Source organism: Scyliorhinus canicula, chromosome 14 (assembly GCF_902713615.1).
Source record: "Scyliorhinus canicula chromosome 14, sScyCan1.1, whole genome shotgun sequence".
In the NCBI taxonomy this organism is placed as follows: domain Eukaryota; kingdom Metazoa; phylum Chordata; class Chondrichthyes; order Carcharhiniformes; family Scyliorhinidae; genus Scyliorhinus; species Scyliorhinus canicula.
In genome coordinates this window covers 12,249,929-12,266,652 of record NC_052159.1, presented here as the reverse complement: position 1 = coordinate 12,266,652, position 16,724 = coordinate 12,249,929, and the positions used below count along the sequence as shown (strand labels likewise).

The window sequence follows — 16,724 nt, the reverse complement described above, 5'->3', positions numbered from 1 at the left end:
CATTACCTAACGACGCAACACGTGCGCCGACAGCCAAGGTCGCCGATCGGATGGGCTAAGGTATTGACTGAGGAAACTGAGTCCAAGTTGAGGTGAGAGTGGCAGCATCTCGCCGAGTGTGACGTCAAGGGCCCCTCGCAAAACTGAGGTCAAAACAGAATCGGGTGGGAAACTCTCCCCTGGTTGAAGTCATATGCAGCACAGAGGAAAACGATGGTGATTTTTTTTGGCAGCACGGTAGCGCAGTGGTTAGCAATGTTGCTTCACAGCACCGGGGTCCCAGGTTCGATTCCCGGCTTGGGTCACTGTCTGTGCGGAGTCTGCACGTTCTCCCCGTGTTTGCGTGGGTTTCCTCCGGGTGCTCCGGTTTCCTCCTACAAGTCCCGAAAGACGTGCTGTTCGATGAATTGGATATTCTGAATTCTCCCTCAGTGTACGCGAACAGGTGCCGGAGTGTGGCGATTAGGGACTTTCACAGTAACTTCATTGCAGTGTTACGTAGAACATACAGTGCAGAAGGAGGCCATTCGGCCCATCGAGTCTGCACCGACCCACTTAAGCCTTAACCCTATCCCTCTTAACCCAATAACCCCACCTAACCTTTTTGGACACTAAGGGCAATTTAGCATGGCCAATCCACCTAACCTGCACGTCTTTGGACTGTGGGAGGAAACCGGAGCACCCGGAGGAAACCCACGCAGACACAGGGAGAACGTGCAGACTCCGCACAGACAGTGACCCAGCGGGGAATCGAACCTGGGACCCTGGTGCTGTGAAGCCACAGTGCTATCCACCTGTGCTACCGTGCTGCCCTACCGTGTTAATGTAAGCCCACTTGTGACAATAAAGATTATTATTAATTAATTTCTGGAATGTGGGTGACGTTTATTGACATTTATTGCCCATCCCTAATTTCCCTCCAGAAGATGGTGGTGAGCTGCCTTCTTGAACTGCTGCAGTATCTATGGTGCAGGTACACCCACAGTGCTGTTAGGGAGGCTATTCCAGGATTTTAACCCAACAAGAAAGAACGGCGATATATTTCCAAGTCAGGAAATTAGTGACTTGGAGCGGAATTTCCAGGTGGTGGTATTCCCAGGTACCTGCTCCCCTTGTCCTTCTAGATGGTGGTGGTCATGAGTTTGGAGGATGCTGCCTAAGGAGTCTTGGTGGGTTTCTGCAGTGCATCTTGTCGATGGTACACGCTGCTGCTGCGGTATGCTGGTGATGGAGGAAGTGAACATTTACGGAAGGGGGAGCAATCAAATCGGCTGCTTTGTCCTGGATGTTCTCCAGTTCCTTGAGTGTTGTTGGAGCTGCACTCATCCAGACAAGTGGAGAACATTCCATCACACTCCTGACTGGTTCTAGCGAGTCAGGAAGCGAGTTACTCGCCACACGATTCCTAGCCTCCAACTTGTTTTTGTAAACATAGCGTTTATACGGCTACTCCAGTTCATTTTTGGTAAATGGTAACCCCCCAGGGTATTGGTGATCCAGCATCCCAGACCCAGGACGTCACTGCAGGAGTTCCTCAGGGTACTGTCCTCAGGCCCTCCATCTTCAGCTGCTTCATCAATAACCTTCCCTCCATCATAAGGTCAGAATTGAGAATGTTTGTGGGTGATTTCAGCACCATTTTTGACTCCTTAGACAGTGTAGAAATACAGCAAGACCTGGACAATATCCAGGCTTGGGCTGACAAGTGGCAAATAACATTGACACCACACAAGTGCCGGGCAATGACCATCTCCAACAAGAAAGAACCCATTCTCCAACCGATTGTCTCTTGACATTCAATGCCATTACCATTAGTGAAACCCCCATTATCATCGTCCCAGGGGTTACTATTGACCAGAAACTGAACTGCAACAGCCATATAAATACTATGGTTACAAGAGCAGGTCAGAGGCCGAGCATCCTGCGGCAAGTAACTCACCTCCTGACTCCCCAAAGCCTGCCCACCATCTATAAGGCACAAGTCAAGAGTGTGAAGGAATGTTCTCCACTTGCCTGAATCAGTGTAGCTCGAACAACACTCAAAAAGCTCAACACCAACCAGGATAAAGCTTGATTGGCATCCGCCACCTTCAATATCCACTCCCTCCACTATCATCACACAGTGGCAGCCATGTGTCCCATCTACAAGATGTACTGCAGGAACTCACCATGTACTCCTTTAACAGCACCTTCCATGACCTCTACCATCCAGAAGCTTAATGCAGTATCTGTGGGAGCACTACCGCCTGCAAGTCCGCCTCCAAGTCAACCATCCTGACTTGGAAATACATCCCCATTCCTTCACTGTCGCGGGGTCAAAATTCCAGAACTCCCTCCCAAACAGCACAGTGGGTTATCTCCATCACACATACTACAGCGGTTCAAGAGGAGAGCCCACCACCACTAGTTTCTCAAGGCAATTAGGGATGGAAAATGTACTCTGGCACCGCCAGCAATACCTACATACCATGAGTGAATAAAACAAAAGCTAATTGTTTCCCGTCCTGTGATCGTTTAACCACGAGAAGGCCATTATTGCACAAAGCAAGGCTCATGTTAAGCAGGTTTCTTTTGAAGAGAGGTGATCCAATTGGAAATGTCAAGATTATGATGGGAGTTGACAGGAAAGATCCAGGCAAATTGTTCATTGTGTCGAAGGGCTGGAATGTAAGGAAACAGGATCCAAAACTGATCCCATTGAGAGGAAGAAGACAAGCCAGCAGGAATAACTCACCCAAATATCTGTGAAATAAAGTGAGATAGAAGAGGACAAAATTGCTTCATGATGCAATCAGATAAGTTCACTTCTGAAGAAAGAAAGCATTATTGTTGCAAAGAGACCATGGGCAGGATTCTCCCCGGCGGGGCGGGGGGACCCGGCGTAGCCGAGTGGCGCCAACCACTCCGGCGTCGGGCCGCCCTAAAGGTGCAGAACTCTCTGCACCTTTAGGGGCCAAGCCCTCACATTGAGGGGCTAGGCCCGCACCGGAGCGGTTGGCACCACACCGACTGGCGCCCAAACTGACTCCAGCGGCCTTTGACGCCCGCTGCCCAGTGCCGGGGCTGGCCAAAAGGCCTTCGCCGGTTCGCGCATGCGCCAGTGTGTCAGCTGCCGCTGACGACACCACCGGCGCATGCGCACTGGGGGATTCTCTTCCGCCTCCGCCATGGTGGAGGCCGTGGCGGCGGCGGAAGAAAAAGAGTGCCCCCACGGCACTGGCCCACCCGCTGATCGGTGGGCCCCGATCGCAGGCCTGGCCACCGTGGGGGCACCCCCAGGGTCCGGTCGCCCCGCGCCCCCCCAGGGCCCCGGGGGCCCGCTCGCGCCGCCGATCCCGCCGCCACCAGAGGTGGTTCAAACCACGGCGGCGGGAGAGGCCTCCCAGCAGCGGGACTTCGGCCCATCGCGGGCCGGAGAATCGCCGCAGGGGCTCACCGTTCCCGGGGCCGCCGAAAATCCCGCCCCCGCCGTGGCAAAAATTCTCTGCCACCCGGGAATTGGCGGGGGCGGGATTTTCGGCGGCCCCGGGCGATTCTCCGACCCTGCGGGGGGTCGGAGAATTTCGCCCCTGGTTGCCAAAGGGGGCTGCTTTAGCACAGTGGACTAAACAGCTGGCTTGTAAAGCAGAACACGGCCAGCAGTGCGGGTTCAGATTCCCCGAACAGGCGGCGGAATATGGTGACTAGGGGATTTTCACAGTAACTTCATTTGAAGCCTACTTGTGACAATAAGCGATTTTCATTTCATTTCAAAGCGTTTCATTCTCCCCTCATCATCATTAACGATTTTCATTAACGACTTGGATGAGGGAGTTGAAGGGTGGGTCAGTAAATTTGCAGATGATACGAAGATTGGTGGAGTTGTGGATAGTGAGGAGGGCTGTTGTCGGCTTCAAAGAGACATAGATAGAATGCAGAGCTGGGCTGAGAAGTGGCAGATGGAGTTTAACCCTGACAAGTGTGAGGTTGTCCATTTTGGAAGGACAAATCTGAATGCGGAATACAGGGTTAATGGTAGGGTTCTTGGCAATGTGGAGGAGCAGAGAGATCTTGGGGTCTATGTTCATTGTTCTTTGAAAGTTGCCACTCAAGTGGATAGAGCTGTGAAGAAGGCCTATGGTGTGCTAGCGTTCATTAGCAGAGGGATTGAATTTAAGAGCCGTGAGGTGATGATGCAGCTGTACAAAACCTTGGTCAGGCCACATTTGGAGTACTGTGTGCAGTTCTGGTCACCTCATTTTAGGAAGGATGTGGAAGCTTTGGAAAAGGTGCAGAGGAGATTTACCAGGATGTTGCCTGGAATGGAGAGTAGGTCATACGAGGAAAGATTGAGGGTGCTGGGCCTTTTCTCATTAGAACGGAGAAGGATGAGGGGCGACTTGATAGAGGTTTATAAGATGATCAGGGGAATAGATAGAGTAGACAGTCAGAGACTTTTTCCCCGGGTGGAACACACCATTACAAGGGGACATAAATTTAAGATAAATGGTGGAAGATATAGAGGGGATGTCAGAGGTAGGTTCTTTACCCGGAGAGTAGTGGGGGCATGGAATGCACTGCCTGTGGTAGTAGTTGAGTCGGAAAATTTATGGACCTTCAAACGGCTATTGGATAGGTACTTGGATTAGGGTAGAATAAGGGAGTGTAGGTTAACTTCTTAAGGGCAGCACGGTAGCATTGTGGATAGCACAATTGCTTCACAGCTCCAGGGTCCCAAGTTCGATTTCGACTTGGGTCACTGTCTGTGTGGAGTCTGCACATCCTCCCCGTGACTGCGTGGGTTTCCTCCGGGTACTCCGGTTTCCTCCCACAGTCCAAAGATGTGCAGGTTGGGTGGATTGGCCATGACAAATTGTCCAAAATTCTATGATTAACCTAGGACAAAAGTTCGGCGCAACATCGTGGGCCGAAGGGCCTGTTCTGTGCTGTATTTCTCTATCTATCTATCTCAGGGCGAAGGCAAGAATGGCACATGTTACATCCCTCTGCAAACAAAAAGCATATGTTCAAGCCCTGCATCTTTTTCTGAATTACCAGTGATCTTGGGGAGCCTACAGTTCGCCATTGTTTTCTCCATGGCAGCACCTCGGCCAATCAGAATCGACCTGCCAACCCATCAGCACCCTTTACCCCTGTGGTATGGATTGTTGTGATGATCTGGAATTCGGCATCCTTGTGTTTGTCATGATGGGTGCAAGATGAAAAGCTTTGGCAACACGTCTCTTTTCAGCAACGCTTAAGATGTTTGCTACCATGTGGAAAAAAATAATTACGAGGGGTGGCGAGCTGTGAGATAGGTCCGCTGATCGATGGCAAAGGTAAAAAGATATTGAGTCAGACTGGCTTTTTCATGTATCTAATAATTACTTTGTCGTGAATCTAGGTTGTGTCACTGGATCGACTAGATGGGGAGAAAATGTTTCCACCCGCGAGAGGCTCGGTAAGCCAAGGACAGAGGTTTATGATAATTGACTGAAGAATCAGAGAGGCAGATCAGGAGATTGTTTTTCACAGGACCAGTTGTTATGATTTGGAATGCGCTGCGTGAAAGTTCGCTGGGAGCAGATTCAGAAGTAACTTTCAAAAGGCAACGACTTACATTCTTGATGATGTGTGGGGCTCTGGAGACGAGCAGGAGAGGCAGGCAAATAGTGTAACTCTGTCAAAGAGCCAGCATGCAGGCGATGGGCCGAATGGTTTCACTCTGTGGTGTGCCACTCTCTCATACTGCTGGGCACAAGCTATGGCTGATAACGGATCAACAAGGGTGTGAGCGCAACATTAGACGGCATTGTCTTACAGCTTACTGCTATCAACAAGCTCAATGGGAACCAGTCAGCTGTTATAATACCTGTGAGTCGTTAATCTCTAACCTACTTCTGATTTTACCTGCCTTGCTTTTGGAATTATTTAGATGCCCGATTTAGCTTGTCGGTAGCAATCTCACCTCATGAGCTCGAAGGGTGTGGTTTGAAGCTCACTTCCAGAGCTGATACTCCAGCACTGAACTGTCAGAGGTGCCGGCTTTCAAATGAGACATTAAACAAAGGCCCTGCTTCAGTCAGGCTAATGAGTTAATCATGAAGGGACATTACCCTGCAACCCTTCGCTGACTGGTAATAGGTGTGTTCTGTGACCATAGTTGCTCTTGTCTCATCAGGGTCGACGATAAGACACGAAGAGGGGAGCCTCATTAACTCTTTAAGGTATCAGACCTGCCCAGCGGTGTAGCTGCGGCTATACATTCGGATCTCACTCTGGTGACTTCAGCACCGAATCCAGGCTGTCGGTCCAGTGCAGTACTGATGGAATGCTGCACTGCCAGAGGTGCCAGCTTTCAGATGAGGCATCAAACCAAGGTCCCAGTTGTGCCATCTCAATGGACATAACCCAGGGCCAGGTCATTCTCCCCAGTGTCCCGCCCAATCATACTCCATGAACCATCATGACGAAAATACGTATTATTTGATGACAAGTTCGCTGCTATTTCTGGGATCTTGCTGTGTGTATTAACACTTTTCCTACATTCCAAAAGTAATTCATTAGCAGTAAATTTCTTTGGGAGCCCTGAGGAGTGTGAAAGATGCTATCGGGGGGGGAAAGGGTGGGATGGTGGTGGTGTGAATCCACAATCAGCCGAAACCAGCTCCGTTGGGCAGGCCACGTGCTTCGGATGTCATAGTCCCGACTGCCAAAGCAAATCTTCTTCGCCCATCTCAAGGAAGGATCCCGACAAGAGGAGGACAAAGGAAGCACTTCAAAGACACTCTGAAGGCTTACCTCAGAAATGCAACATTGATGTCAACGTCTGGGAGACCCTTGTTCAGGAGAGACCTACTTGTGGGAACCTCGTGATTGAAGGGGCGCAATTCTTGGAGGACACCTGACGGCAAGAGGAGGCCTGGAAAAGGAGCCTGAGACAGGAATCCATGATCCAGAGTCCAAGGATCGATCCCACTTCCCGGATCACACTTCCAAGTGTGCGGTCGAAGATGCGACCCTCGGACTGGGCTCATCAGCCGCGTAAGGACCCACAGAGCCCATGACCAGTAACACTGAGTTTCTTAGGTGGACAATCATACTGGTTAGCGAGTCATTGCTGAAGAAGATGGTGATAATGGAATTGGACTAGTAACCCAGAGGCCCAGGCTACTGTTCTGGGGACATGGGTTCAAATCCAACCACAGCAGCCCGTGTTAATTTAATTTCAATTAACAATTCTGGAATATATCGCTTAGCCAATGATCTTCCCTCCATCAGAACTGTGATGCTTGATCATGATTGCACCATGTTCGGCTCTATCAGAGATTCCTCAGATACTGAAGGAGTTCATGCCCATCTGCAGCAAGACCTGGAAAACATTCATGTTCGGGCTGAGATGTGGCAAGTACATAGAACATAGAACATAGAACAGTACAGCACAGAACAGGCCCTTCGGCCCTCGATGTTGTGCCGAGCCATGATCACCCTACTCAAACCCACGTATCCACCCTATACCCGTAACCCAACAACCCCCCACCCCTTAACCTTACTTTTTAGGACACTACGGGCAATTTAGCTTGGCCAATCCACCTAACCCGCACATCTTTGGACTGTGGGAGGAAACCGGAGCACCCGGAGGAAACCCACGCACACACGGGGAGGATGTGCAGACTCCACACAGACAGTGACCCAGCCGGGAACCGAACCTGGGACCCTGGAGCTGTGAAGCATTTATGCTAACCACCATGCTACCATGCTGCCCTTTAGTCTGAGTAGTGTTCATGCCACACAAATGCCAGGCAATGGCCAGCTCCAAAAAGAAATAACTCGACCATCTCTGCTCCGTTTGACATTCAATTGCATTAGGCTCGCTGAATCCTACACTATCAACATCCTGGAGGTTACCACTAACCAGAAACTTAACTGAACTAGCAATATATATAAGTCTTGTGGCTTTAAGAGCAGGTCAGAGGCTGTTAATTCTGCAGCAAGTAACTCACTTCCTGACTCTCCAAAGCCTGGCCACTGTATACAAGGCACAAGTCAGGAGTGTAATGGAATACTCTCCATTTGCCTGGATGAGTGCAGCTCCAACAACACTCAAGAAGCTCGACACCATCCAGGACAAAGCAGCCTGCTTGACTGGCACGCCATCAACCAGCTTCAACGTTCAAACTCTCAACCACCGACGCACAGAGACAGCCATGTTCACTGTGTACAAGATATTCTGTAGCAACTCACCACGTTTCCTGCAATAATACCTTCCAAACCCTTGACCTCTACCATCTGGAAGACAAGGGCAGCAGATGCATAGGAACACCACCACCTGAAAGATTCCCTCCAAGCCACACACCATAAGACCATAAGACGTAGGAGCAGAATTTGACCACTAGGCCCATCGAGTCTGCTCCGCCATTCAACCATGGCTGATATTTTTCTCATCCCCATTCTCCTACATTTTCCCCATAACCCCTGGTCCCCTTATTAATCAAGAACCTATCTGTCTCTGTCTTAAAGACACTCATTGATTTGGCCTCCACAGCCTTCTGCGGCAAAGAGTTCCACAGATTCACCACCTTCTGGCTGAAGAAATTCCTCCTCATCTCTGTTTTAAAGGATTGTCCCTTTAGTCTGAGATTGTATCCTTAGTTTCTACTTTTTCCTACAAGTGGAAACATCCTCTCCACGCCCACTCTATCCAGGCCTCGCAGTATCTTGTAAGTTTCAACAAGGTCCCCCCTCATCCTTCTAAACTCCAACGAGGACAGACCCAGAGTCCTCAACCGTTCCTCATATGACAAGCTCTTCATTCCAGGGATCATTCTTGTGAACCTCTTCTGGACCCTTTCCAAGGCCAGCACATCCTTCCTTATATATGGGGCCCAAAACTGCTCACAATACTCCAAATGGGGTCTGACCAGAGCCTTTTACCACCTCAGAAGTACATTCCTGGTCTTCTATTCTAGCCCTCTCAACTTGAATGATCAACGACTGAACCTGCATGTTAACCTTTGCCCCCTCTCCTAGCCTGTCCAAATCATCCTGACGTGGAAATATATCACTTTTCCTTCACTGTCACTGGGCCAAAATCCTGAAATTCCCCCCCCCCCCCTAACAGCATTGTGGCTGTACCTACACTGCAGTGGGTTCAAGAAGACAGCTCACCACCACCTTCTCAGGGGCAATTAGAGATGGGTAATAAATGCTGGCCTAGCCAGCGATGCCCACACTCTGCACATTCTGTCTCAGTAATGGTCACCACAAAACTATCTTCGGTTGTTGTGAAAACCCATCTGGATTCACTGATGTCCTTGAGGGCAGGAAATCTGCCGAGATTACCCGGTCTGGCCTACATGTGACTCCAGACCCACAGCAATGCGGTTGACTCTTAACTGCCCCTCTCTGCAATGACCCAGCAAGCCACTCAGTTCAAGGGCTATTGGGAATAGGGAACAAGGACTGGTTTTACCAGAAAAGCCACGTACCATGAAAGAATAAAGGAAAACAAATACTTAGGTTAATCTGACGATTTAACAACAACAACTTGCATTTATGAAGCATCTTTAACAGAGTGAAATATGCCAAGAGGTTTCAGATCATTGCCGCTGAGCTGATGAAGAGGTCAACAGGATGGGAGATGTAAATCTTGGTTGTAGAGGGTGGCTTTAAGTAGCATCTTAAAGGAGGGACGAAGGGTGTAAGTGGGGGGGGGGGGGGACAGGGGGGGATTCCGGAGCTTAGGGCCCAGGCAACTGAGAGCATGGCCATCAATGGTGGAGTGATTAAATTTGGAGATGTGCAAGGAGGTTGATGGGCCATCAATTGGACGAGAGACGAGTTGCTTTACAAAAGTTAGGCTTTAATAAACTAGAACTTAGCCCTGCGGTCGTCTACAATAAAATGGACGAACGCAGGGCGTTTGACTATTTATACCTCGGCAAGGAGGCGTGGTTAACTCAGCCTCTCGACCAATCGGTCAAGAGGCACATGACCGACCAGGGCCAATGGTAAGCCGGTGTTCTGCCCCAATGGCAGACAGGTATGCAAATCATATCACCAAAGAGGTCAGAATTGGAAAGATGCAGAGGTGATGGGGCTGCAGGGCAGAAGATAGGATGAAGCAGCCCATGGAGGAATCACAGAACATTTACAGTGCAGAAGGAGGCCATTTGGCCCATTGATTACACACTAGCCCTCTGAAAGAGCATTCTAGGCAGTCCCACTCCTCTACAAAATTTGAAGATAAGAGATTTTTTTTTAAGTACACCAATGAGTTGCGGCACTGGAAGATAATGTAGGTCAGCGACAATTTGGTGCAAGTCAGGGTACAGGCCACAGTGTTTTGGATGTTTACATGTAGGTGAAATGTGGGATGTTGACCAGGAGAGCATTGGAGTAGTGGAATCTGGAGATAATAGAAGCAGGGATTAATTCACGCCATCAGGTTACCCGAATATAGGAAAATGGGGAGCTGGAGGGGGCCATTTTGTCCCTCATTCCACCATTCAGTGATCTAACTCCACATCCCCACCTCTGTCCCAGTCTCTTCTGGATCACAAAAATCTGTCAAACACAGATTTAAAATCAGTAATTGTTCCAGCATCAGTTGCCATCTGTCGACGCAAGTTCCAAACTTTCGTGTGTGTAAAGTGTGCCCTCATTTCCCCCCTGAAAGTTTTGACTATTTTCTTTTCACTGGACATCCCAACCAGCAAAAACACTCTCCGCCAGTCTAAAAAAATAACCTTTATTGTCACAAGTAGGCTTACATTAACACTGAGGTTAATGTTTACATTGACACTGCAATGAGGTTACTGTGAAAAGCCCCTCGTCGCCACATTCCGGCGCCTGTTCGGGTACACAGAGGGAGAATTCAGGATTTTCAGCTGGTACGGGAATTGAACCCGCGCTGCTGGCCTTGTTATGCAACACGAACCAGCCGTCTAGCCCACTGAGCTTTAAGTAGCATCTTAAAGGAGGGAAGAACGGTGTAAGGTGCGGGTGGGGTGGGTGGGGGGGAACCTCCGGAGCTTAGGGCCCAGGCAACTGAAAGCATGGCCATCAATGGTGGAGCTCATCCCTTCCCATTACTGTCTTGGAAACCTCAATCTGCTCAACCGTCTAAATTCCAGGGAACACGGCCCTAGTTTGAGAAACGTTGCTCTTTTGTTCTATCCTTCGAGTCCAGGTCTCACTCTGTTAATCTTAAACTGGTTGATCTGTATGCCTTTACTAAGTCGTGTCTACAAGGAGAGACAGAGGGACTGTTACTATTAATTACTGTGGCTCTGTTCAATACAAATACACAGGCTGCTGACAAGGACAGAGAAGCCACGGGCTCACTCCAAAGGCTTGCAAGTCTTGTACCAAGATTGAGTCGGTGGGAGGGGGGGGGGGGGGGGCGGGAGGCAGGGGGACTGAGACCGCTGAAGAGAGCAGAAACACTCAGGAGTAACCGTACACCAATCAGGGGTTGGCCTCCAGCTTCCCCTCTCATTGTGTGGCTGTGTTTTTTTAGGGTTTCTTTTTGTTGGAAATCATAAGACATTTTGAATTATCCACAGTGTCCATAAAAACGCTACAGTGCAGACAGAGGCTGTTTGGCCCATCGATCCTGCACCGTCCCTCTGAAAGAGCACCCTCCCCTAGGCCTACCTACCCCACCCCCCCCCCCCCCCCGCCCTATACCCGTAACCCCACCTAGCCTGCAGACTTTTGTTCATGAAGGAGCAATTCATCAGGACCAATCCACCTAACCTGCGCATCTTTGGACTGCGGGGAGGAAAGCGGAGCGCCCGGAGGAAACCCACGCAGACGCGGGGAGAACGTGCAAACTCCACACAGTCACCCGAGGCTGGAATCAAACCCTGGTGCCTGGCGCTGTGATGTAGCCGTGCTAACCACTGTGCTGCCCTTAATTAATTGATAACATCTGCAGGGCGACATTAATAAATTTTCACTGTGACAATCCCAACACTTGTCTCAAATCTCCTCTCTGCGGAAGGCTGACTTCACCCCTCAGAATGGGTGGCAATTTCAGCTGATAACTTTACCCTGAAATGCGGCAAAAGGGGGGGGGGGGGGGGGGAACAAAATGATGTGCTGGACTTGGAAGAATCTTTTGGCATGGAAACATGCACCCCATTCAAAATTCTCACCCAGTAGATGCACCCAGTAACATCGGGCTAACTCTGGGGTTACACGCACTGAGCTACAACATATTGCTCTCCTGATTTTTCTCCCTCCCACACACTGGTGCATTTTAGATTGAGACGAAAATAGCACAAGGTTTATTTATTGTCCAGGGGGAGGGAAAAAAAATGGCTATTATAGATAAGAATTAAACAATTCACATGTCGTGACTGGAGAACAAAATGTGCTCTTTTTTTTTTACGTTGTTGTCCCTGGCTGCGTGAAGACACATTTTTCAACACTTTCTTGCCTGTTGACAAAACCCAGGAGGGACTCACTCCAGAACTCCAGAGTCTCTTAATTCCCATTGAGCACAACTAGAGAGGGGGAGGGCGGGGGGTGGGGGGGGGGGTAAAAATAACCCCCAGCCCCAACACACACACACACACATACAAACTAGGATCGGGGTGGGAGGGGGGTAAACCACCCAATTCAAGTGTCGGTGCTGCCATCTCGTGGAACACCCGCGCCACATCAAAGCCAAAATGAAATTATGCCAAGTGCATCTGACACGTTCTGGGGAAGGGATGTATGTGGTGGTGGGGGGGGGGGGGGGGGTGAGAGAAAACTCTGTTTCTGTTAAATGTGGGAAAGCCTCTAATTATCTTAGGAGTTTTGCTCCACGATTTTTCAATCTCTCTCTCTCTCTGGCAGGCTTCGCAATCCCCCTTTGATTCATTAGAAAGATCATTTTGGTTGCAGATACTCTCTCCCCCCCCCCCCCCCCCCACCCCGACCTTTCCCCAGCCAGTCAATCCAGAATGGTTGAAATGTGTGTGTTTCTAATCACTGCAGATGCCACCAGCGAGGCTGCACTTTTCCTACTGCAAAGGGGGAATCCACATTGTCCATGTTTGTTTGCAGGAGGGTTGCAGAGGCAGAGCAGGTGCTGAATAAACACTTAGGGGGGTGGGGGGAGCAGGATCAGTGTGAGACTGCAGAGGACCGTGCTGAGCTGCTTTGCTGACAGATTAGTTCGTGTCTCCAGCAGTGGAGCTCGACCAGACCCCAGCCTCTCTCCCCTGAACCCACTTTTGAGCAGATAAATAGGAGTGGGGCTCCATCAACTCAGAAACATTTCTCAGGGCATCCAGCTATCTTCCCCCCCCCCTCCCCCCCCCCTTCCTCCCAGAGAATTAACCAATGCTTCAAACAAGTCGAGCACAGTTGCAATGTGTCTTCCCGGGTCCGCGTGTCGCAGTGTCTCCAGCAGGAAGGGGGGGGGGGGGGGGGGGGCATAGTACAGATTTAAATAAAGTCATTAAGTGAGGGAGTCAGCGAGGGAGGGAGAGAGTCAGAGAGAAACAGATAGAGGCAGGCAGTGGGGGAGAGACAGATAGATAGATGGAAAGAGAGTGAGAAACAGAGAGAGACAGAGTCAGATAGACAGAGGGGGGTGGGGGGGGGGGGGGGGGGGGGGGGTCAGATCCAGGCGGAGAAAGAATATCGAAGATGGATAGTCAGTAAAAAAAAAAGACTGTCAGGATGGAGAGTCGGATAGAGGCAGGGGCAAGTGGAGAGAGAGAGAGATTGCGTCAGTGAGACCCAAAGAGAGCGAGAGAGAAGGGGCTAAGGGTGTAGGGGGTCAGAGACAGATAGAGAGACGAAGATAGTCAGATAGAGAGGGCATTTGGGGGGGGGGGTGTAGTGATGGAAAGACATGGAGAGGGACAGAGAGTCAGACAAGGATAGACACAGAGATGGTCAGATAGAGACAGGGACATATGGAGGTAGAGGGGGGAGCCAGAGACATGGAGAGACAGAGAGTCGGAGTCCGGGACAGAGACTCAGGTAAACTAGGGACAGGCGGACAGATTGCGACAGATGAACAGACACACAGGGAGACAGAGAGAGAGAGGGAGAGTGGGGGACGGGACTGGGGCACAGAGACTGGGTGTAGATACTGAAGGCGGTGAATTCCCATTCTGTACACACACTGTGCCGATCTGACTCTCACCCACACTATCCTCGCACTCTCGGGCAGGAATAACCAGCCTGACTTCTCTCTGTAAACCCCACTGTGTGGAGAGAGATGAGGGGGTTCAGAAGGGGGGTGGCGCGGGAGAGAGAGTGGAGGGGGGGGGGGTCAGAAGGGGGGTGGCGCGGGAGGGAGTGGGGGGGGGGGGGGGGGTAACATCTAAAATGCATTCAAACAAAAAACACAGTCCCAAATCACAGATTGCAGTTAAAACTCAATCGATTGTCCAGTCCAGCACCTCGGCCACAACAACAGCATAATCAGTACAGTCAAATAAAACAGGTTTCAGAGACCAACTAGTGTCCTCTCTCTCTTGGGAACATTTTCAACACACACGCACAGTTCCGTTACTTGCCCGGGCTGCAAAAGAACTCCCTTTGCACACATTCCACATCCAAATCCTGGAGAATTCCACAACAAAGCAAACAAAACACGACGCACGGATCGAAACGACAGCAAGATGGGAAATCTGCATTGAGAAAGGAGAGTGTCCTGAGCGAAGGTATTTCTCAGTGTGTGTCCCCCCACCCGGGGAGGGGGTCCCTGGCTCACTCTCCAGCCCAATGCATGTGCAGCAGTCCCCCCCCCCCCACCCCGGGAAGGGGTCCCTGGCTCACTCTCCAGCCCAATGCATGTGCAGCAGCCCCCCCCCCCCACCGCGGGAAGGGGTCCCTGGCTCACTCTCCAGCCCAATGCATGTGCAGCAGCCCCCCCCCCCACCCCGGGAAGGGGTCCCTGGCTCACTCTCCAGCCCAATGCATGTGCAGCAGCCCCCCCCCCCCCACCCCGGGAAGGGGGTCCCTGGCTCACTCTCCAGCCCAATGCATGTGCAGCAGTCCCCCACCCCGGGAAGGGGTCCCTGGCTCACTCTCCAGCAGTCCCCCCTCCACCCCGGGCGAGATGGCTGGAATTAGCTGTAACACTTACCCGCGTCCAGCAGCAGCCCCGCGGGCTGAGCCCACAGCTTTCCTCCTCCTCTTTATTTTTATTTAAAGAGTCCTCTCTCGGCCACTTCTCTCTCGCCCCCAAAACGCTGTGTGCCAATCGACTTCACTCCCCCTCCCCACCCCACACACACACACACCCTTCCCCTCTCCCCCAACATCAGGGCGAAACAGGCAGATTAATCCACTCCCGCGGCATCCAGTTGTAGTGGAGGGGAAAATCCCCCCCTTTTCCTTCTCTGAGATACAAGTTCCAGTCTCCGCGCTCTCTGGAGCACCAGCTTTTTTTCTGCTTCTTGTTGTCACTCTTTCCTCCCCCTCTCCGGATCCGAGCTGAAATGTGCTCTGTAACTGGATGGGGATAGGGGACGCTGTGCAATTCCTCCCTCGGATTTGCTGAAACTGCTCCTGATATTAACCTTGAAATGGACACAGGCTGGGTTTTTTTTTTGACAGCGCAGAGACACACACAGCACAACACACACACACACACAGTCAGGAAAGAGTGTGTGTGGAGCAAGGTACAGCGGACGGGGGGGGGGGGGGGGGGTGTGTGTGTGAGTGTGTGTCACTGCCCAGCGGCTTTAACCCCTGCAGCTTGCCCAGTGCACTGATGGAGACAGGGCGAGGGGAGAGCGAGGGGATGCGGGGTTGACACACCGAGCTGCGAGCAGGGGGGACCCGGCCAGCCAGTCAGGCAGCCGGCAGCCCATTCCTCTCCCTCCCCGCTCGCTGTCATTGGACAAGTGCAAGGAGAAATTTACAAAGATGCCAGCCAATGGATTGTCTCCTTCTGACTGCTGCCTCAGTCCGACTGCTGCCGAGTGTGAGAGCTGAACAGCAACAGCCCTGCAGGCCTCTGCCACTCACACTGTGCATCTCTATCCATCCAACTATCTATCCATCCTATCAATATCTATCCATGCATGTCTATCAATATCTATCTCTCTGTCACTATCTATCCATCTGTCGTATTAATATCTAGCTGTCGATATCAATCTATCTATCTATCTACCCATCTGTCCTATCAATATCTATCCATCCACGTCTATCAATATCTATCTGTCTATCACTATCTATCTATCCATCTGTCGTAATAATATCGGGCAGCACGGTAGCATGGTGGTTAGCATAAATGTTTCACAGCTCCAGGGTCCCAGGTTCGATTCCCGGCTGGGTCACTGTCTGTGTGGAGTCTGCACGTCCTCCCCGTGTGTGCGTGGGTTTCCTCCGGTTCCCTCCCACAGTCCAAAGATGTGCGGGTTAGGTGGATTGGCCATGCTAAATTGCCCGTAGTGTCCTAAAAAATAAGGTTAAGGGGGGGTTGTTGGGTTACGGGTATAGGGTGGATACGTGGGTTTGAGTGGGGTGATCGTTGCTTGGCACAACATCGAGGGCCGAAGGGCCTGTTCTGTGCTGTACTGTTCTATGTTCTATGTTCTATCTATCTATCCATCTGTCCTATAAATATCTAACGATGTCTATCACTATCTATCTATCCATCTGTCGTACTAATATATAGCTATCAATATCTATCTATCTATCAATCTGTCCATCTGTCTTTCTGTCTATCCATCCATCTGCCTATCAACATCTATACGTCTATCTATCTGTTTATCTATCTGTCT

The 16,724-nt window shown here is 50.8% G+C and overlaps 1 protein-coding gene across 2 annotated transcripts in view; it reads right to left on the bottom strand.

Annotated features, from left to right (window-relative positions):
• The window catches only part of nlgn4xa (neuroligin 4 X-linked a), a 307,693-nt gene extending 292,066 nt beyond the window's left edge, over nucleotides 1–15,627 (bottom strand). The window contains exon 1 of one of the 2 annotated variants that reach the window (XM_038818165.1): nucleotides 15,080–15,627. The gene's annotated coding sequence lies outside the window, so the exon portion shown is untranslated. The remainder of the gene's footprint in view (nucleotides 1–15,079) is intronic. The other variant, XM_038818166.1, reaches the window with a different exon arrangement.
• Nucleotides 15,628–16,724: the final 1,097 nt, after the last annotated feature.